Raw genomic sequence first — 6626 nt, 5'->3', positions numbered from 1 at the left:
TCTATCTATCTATCTATCTATCTATCTATCTATCTATCTATCTATCTATCTATCTATCATCTTCCAAGCATATTGATTTATTAGGCCATCTATCCCAATTGCCTAACAAAGCTGAACCATGCCCTTTTCTCAGCTTAGGGAATGATAGGGGATGACAGACTTTTATACGATAAAAACAATTAATCAAATAAGGCCAATTATTTAAAAGGAGACGATACAAGATTAGGTAATCTGATTTCTTTTTCTTTTCTTTTAGTAAATGTTATTTTATTTTTTCTAATGATGTATAAAGGTAGTTTTCAACATTCATTTTTTATAAGATTTTGAGTTCCAAATTTTTCTCCTTCCCTCCTTTTCCCCTTCCCCAAGATGGCAAGCAATCTGATATAGGTTATACATGTGCAATCATGTTACACATATTTCCACATTAGTCATGTTGTGAATGAAGAAACAGAACAAAAGGGAAAAGTGAAAAACAATAACAACAAACTGAAAATAATATGTTTTGATCTGCATTTAGACTCTGTGGTCCTTTCTCTGAATGTGATTAGCATTTTCTATCATGAGTCTTTTTGGAATTGTCTTGGGTTGTTTGTTGTATTTCTAAGAAGAGCTAAGTCGATCGTTATTACACAATGTTGTCATTGCTAGGTACAATATTTTGGTTCTGCTCACTTCATTCAACATCAGTTCATGTAAGTCTTTCCAGGTTTTTCTGAAATCTGCCTGGTCATTATTTCTTGTAGCATAGTACACATTCATATACCATAACTTGTTCAGCCATTCCTCAGTTGCTGGGCATCTCCTCAATGTCCAATTCTTTGCTACCACTAAAAGAGCTGCTGTTAGGGGTGGCCAGGTGGCTCAGCAAGTAAAGAGCAGCAGCTCCAGTGTTGAGATGACCTGGGGATCAAATCTGGGCTCAGATACTTAGCACCACACCCAGAAATAACTGGCCATGTAACCTTGAGCAAGTTACTTAACCCCAATTGCTTAAAAGAAAAAAGGAGCTGCTGTAAATATTTTTGTACATGTGGGTCCTTTTCCCTTTTTTATGATCTCTTTGGAATACAGACCTAGTAGAGGTATTGCTGAATCAAAGGGTAAGCACAATTTGATTACCCATTGGGCATAGTTCCAAACTGCTCCCAGGAGATTTTAAACTTTACTTAGTAGGTCACAGAGGGTTCCTGGACATTTTTGAGCAGGAAAATTCCTTAACCAGATCTATGCATAAGAAAAAAAAATATTCTTCAGGAACATGAAGTAGGTAGAAGAGGGTGGAGGGGTAAAGACAAAGAAACTAAACCAAGGGGAGGCTAAAAATTATGACACTCATGAATGGCCCCTCCTACAGCATTAGGAAACAAGTAGAGAAAATCCAACGGTTGGGGGAAGCTGTCAAAAGGATTTCATGTTATCTTTCTACCTCCTTACCCCCCACATCATTGTGCCAACCTAAGGTCTTTCATAGGGTTGAGCATTTGAAGGGACATTAGTTCTTTGAGCCCCTTGAGTGAGGCCTTGTGAAGTCCATAGGTAAGTTGACTTTGTGAGGATTTTTCAGTAAGAAAGACATCTGGTTTTCTAATCGGGTTCTCACTTTCCATTACAACACACTGCCTCTCACAACACTTCACTGCTTTCATTGGTTTTCTGTTTGATTCCATGACAAATTCAAATTACCCCTCTTACCTCTCAGGTTATATATACTAGGCTATCTCCTTGTTAACCTTACTTCAATGCCTCAGCAGAATTAATGGCAATGACTGCATTGAGTAAAATATCTACAAAACTTTGAATCTTGCTTGAGTTTTCAGTCCTGAGCATTTTAAAATTACAATTCAAGGTTTGTAGTAGGTGATTTCTCTTAAGTTGCCTTTTGATTTTAAGTCCCATGAACCTTAGAAATCAAGAATTCTTGTTTTTATCACCATAGAGGAAGCCATATAGTTGAAGAATGATGCCTGAGAATAAATTAGACAATTAATCATCAAGGATTCATTAAGTTCCTCTTTTGTGCCCATACTGTACTCAGTGCTGGGTATACAAAGACAAAAATGAAAAATTGCCTGAACTCAAAGAACTCATATTTTCTCAGGAGAAACTGCCAAAACAAATACACACATATACAGAACATATACAAAACAACTGCAAGATAATTTTGGGGGTGGAGGAGGTACTATTAGCTCTGTATGGGGCAGAGGTAGGGAAACTTTTATTAAGGGTATTTGTTCTGTGAAGTTTATATTCAGTCAAAGGGCCACACTTGAGGACCTAGGAAGGCACTCATGGTCTCAAGGTCACAGGTTCCCACCCCTGGACTATGGGGTATATTTGAGAGGATCTAGAAAAGCCTTATGTAGAAGATGGTTTTGGAGCTGACTTAAAAAATACTTTTATAGTTATTATTTTTAAGAAATTATTTTTTTCAGTTCCAAATTCTCTCCTTCCCCATCCACTGAGAAGACAAGAACTATGATGCCTAGCACTTATTTGAATTCATACGAAACATATTTCCACATTAATCTTCTTCCAAAAAAAAGAAAGGAAAGTAAAGAAGAAAAAAATGCTTCAATTTGCACACTGAGAATGTCAATTCTCTATTTGGAGGTGGATAGCATTTTATATCATGAATCCTTTAGAGTTATAGTGAATCATTATATTGATCAGAGATATCTTTACAATATTCCTGTTACTGTGTAGATAATTCTCCAGATCTGTTCATTTTACTTTGCATCAGTTCCTAAAATCTTTCCATGTTTTTCTGAAACCATCCCTTCATTATTTCTTACAGCACAACAGTATTCTATCATATTCATGTACCATAATTTGCTCAGCCATTCCTTATTTGATGGGAATCTCCTCAGCTTCCAACTCTGCCATTGCACAAAGAACCACTGTAAATATTTTGTACACATGAATCCTTTTCCTTTACTTTGATCTTGTTATGTTATATAGACTTAGCAGAGGTATTGCTGGGTCAAAGGGTATGCACAGTTTTATAGCCCTTTGGGCATAGTTCCAATTTGTTCTTCAGAATGGATGAACTAATGCACAGTAGAGCTGACTTTGAAAGGAAAGCTAGAATTTCCAAGACAAGGAGGTGAGAAGGGAGAGTATTCTAGGCCTAGGATATTATATAGGCAAAGGCCCATAGGCAGGAAGTGTTATGTGAGAGCCACATTGGTTGGACTGTGGAGTATGTGAAGGAAAGTACAATAAGTAAGCCTGGAAGGGTAGTTTGGAATCAGACTGTGAAGGCCTTTACCTGTCAAACAGAACAGTTTGTATTTGATCCTAGAGGTGATAGGGAGCCATTGGAGTTTACTGAGTGAGTGAGTCACCTGGTCAGACCTGTGCTTTGGGCATATTATTTTGACAGCTATGTGGAGGATATATTGGAAAGGGAAAAGTGTTTGGAGGTTCTCTCTCCTTTCCTCACCTAAAGTTAATGATTTATTAAGAATCAGTGTTAATAAATGAAATTTTATGCTGGAATAGATTATTCCAAAGTCTCTTAATGATTATAAAAATCCTGAATTCTTTTCCTTTTTAGAGACCCACCTGCAAAAGAGTTACAAGGGCGTTCTTATTGGAAACCCTCCATTTCTGCAGAAAAATATTCTAAGGCCTCTAGGAGGTGGATGTATTTAGTCTTGCTTGGTACAAGCAGTCTTATTATTCACTCTGCTGGGTTCCTTTTGCTGCTTTTGCTGGTTATCAGAATGATAAGCTAGACCTTTACTCCTAATCATAATAATTTGCATGTGTATTACACTTTATAGTTTGTACAGCAACTTATATACATCATCATCTCTTCTTTCTGACAAACCTGTGAGGTAGGGGCTAATATCACCATTTTACTGATGAGAAAACAGACTCAGAGAGGAGGGGTGACTTCCCCGGGATCTTCACTCACATCAATGGCCCAAGTGATTTTCGAGAAAAGATTTTTGGCAGAGAAGACCAGCCTGATCCTCTGCTCTTATTTCTCCCGATGAGGGAACATTGTGTCCTGCACAAAGGTTTGGTATGGTCCACCCTGGACTGCATTGTTTTCATCTATATGGTCTGCTGCTTAGATGGCACACTTGGTACATACTCTCCTATCCTTCCACACTAAGAAGGGTCCCACTAGGCCCATTATTGGTCCATCACATCAGGTATTCTGCCTCTGGCAATGCTCATATCTGATCCTTGAGTGAAAAGAGACCCCCCCATAGTAACACACCTGGACAATCAGGGAATAAGTAAGGCTGCTCATGGCATGTGTTAATAATTCTCCCCTATGATCAGCCTCCACCTCGAAGAATGAGATCTGATTATTTTTTATCTCTGTTGGCAAAGTTACAAATGGGATATAAACACGGTCATAAAATCATCCAGCACCTTTTTAAAGAAAGCCAGGCAGGGTAACTCTCTAGCTTACTTCCTTACTGAGGATGGCATCATGGTTCTACTGCCTTCCTTTATCAGCTCTGAGTTGGTGATTTTCCTGTGTTTTTCTGCTGTCTTTTCATTGAAGCTCTCCCATCATTCACCATAAGTCCCTTTACCCAGAGTTAGAGTTAGGGCTCCCATTTTTTTATAGTTTCCCAAAATGGGTTAATATTAATCCCTCTCACACCACTCCTGGAGCCAAACACAAAATCTTTCATTACTTCAGAGAGCTTCAATATTTCTCAGAGGGGGAACTCTCTTTCACTGACACATGTTGTGACCCAAATACAATTTGTAGATGGCCTGCAAGAGCTGCTGAGCCTGAAAAACTCATCACCTGCAAGTAACCCAGTTGTGAGCTTCTCTACACTTAGCTGGCCTAAGTCCCTAGACCATTGACCTTCAAATCACTCCAAGGTCAAAGACTTTCCAGGTTGCTAGGACCTAGCTTCTATTTTGGTTGCATAGTCTCTAATCATTCAGGGTCACCTTAACACCATGAAACATCCTCATTTTTTGATGTTTCTGATGTTCTGGACGTGCTGGAGTCAGCTCATATTAGCTTGTGAAAGCTGAATGTTATATTTCTAATGTGAGCAATCAGCAAATAGTACAAAGCATGACTTGATTTGTTGTATTACTAATTGTTTAGACTTAAGAAAGTGATGGAAAAATGTCAGTAGTGACATTAATCAGTAATGCAGATTAAACTTAGAAGTGTGGCATACATACACTTCCCCCTCCCCCAAACTGACTGTTAAACATTTACCAGCATATTCCTGCCTCTAAGTCTTATTTATATGATTCCTATGATTTTAGTGAAGGACATAAACTCTTTCACATGATAAGATAAGAAGATGATGCTAGTAGCTTATATTTACACATTTGTTTAACTGATCACAAAAATTTTTATATACACCAGAATGAGCCTATAAGATTGTATACTAAAATTCCCATTTCACAGATGAATAAAAGGAGGCATTAGGTGACTAGCTCAAGGTCACAGAACAGTCTCATAGCTGGGACTTGGAACTTGATCTTCTTGCTGAAAATCTAGTGTTCTTCCTACTACATCAAGCTCCCTCATTGTGATGAAAAAGAAGACTAAATATAGTGTCCAATAATTCATAGGAGAAAAACAGCAGGAAGTAGGTCTGTAACAATGTTTACAACTTCAGATGTCTTTATGCCAGGACACAGAGTATAGTTAATAAACTGGTCATAGATTTTTATATGAGAGTTAGAAGGAGTTTTAGATGATATCTAGTTACTCTCTAAGTGAACTTGAAATTTTAAGCCAGGAGATAAATACAAACTTATACTACATTTAGTAGAGGGATAGGTTTCAAAAGTAGAAAATAGAAATGGAATGTTGTATCTTGTTCAAAAGAAATGTGTTTCATTGAATGGGTCAGAGAATAGTACTATATGTTATAATAACATCACAGAATTTCAGATTTGGAAGAAATGTCAAATGCCAGCCATTATATAGGCCACTCTGTAGGATCTCTGTGGAAATTCATAAATCTAAGGATGAAAGCATGGTGGAAAGCATTAGGGGTGGGTATTTAAAAAGGAAGTATGACAGCAGTTATATTGTTGGGGAATTATACTATAGACCGCCCAGCCAGATGAAGAATATAGATATTTTCTGAATATCAATCACAAAATCAGAAGAGGTTAGGGAAGAAAGTTCATCTATAAAATAAACCTAAATCTGAACTCACAATTACCTGTCTGAAGGGAGAATTAGAGAGAAGGTGGTTTCCTTTTCCATGTTTTTTCAAACTACTTGTATAAATCAACCCTATCTCACTGATCTATAATACCTTTGTGGTAATTGAAGATTAATTTGATTCTTTTTTCTTTTAACTATTTCAGCATGATTCTATAAAATGCCCATGCTAAGGCTCACTAATGTGTGGAACTAGAAAAAGACAAATGATAAAACCAAAATGTCTTGAGATATTTATTCTAGAAGAGAAATGAAATGAGATCTTTTCCAGCTGGTCAAAGACTGTTAGCCAATTCATTAGCTGCCAAGCTAAGTAAACCTCAAGGCTTATTATAATAGTAGTATGAAACCTACATAAAAAAATGTACTAATGTCATAGAATAAAAATGTCTGTTTTTAATAGTTCCATTCCTCTCCTGTCCATAGAAAATTCACTGAAGAGGTCACA

The sequence above is a fragment of the Petaurus breviceps genome, unplaced genomic scaffold (assembly GCF_028583685.1).
Source record: "Petaurus breviceps papuanus isolate PSGF00001 unplaced genomic scaffold, PetGlider_PUasm1.0 458, whole genome shotgun sequence".
Lineage (NCBI taxonomy): Eukaryota > Metazoa > Chordata > Mammalia > Diprotodontia > Petauridae > Petaurus > Petaurus breviceps.
This window is presented reverse-complemented; position numbering follows the sequence as displayed.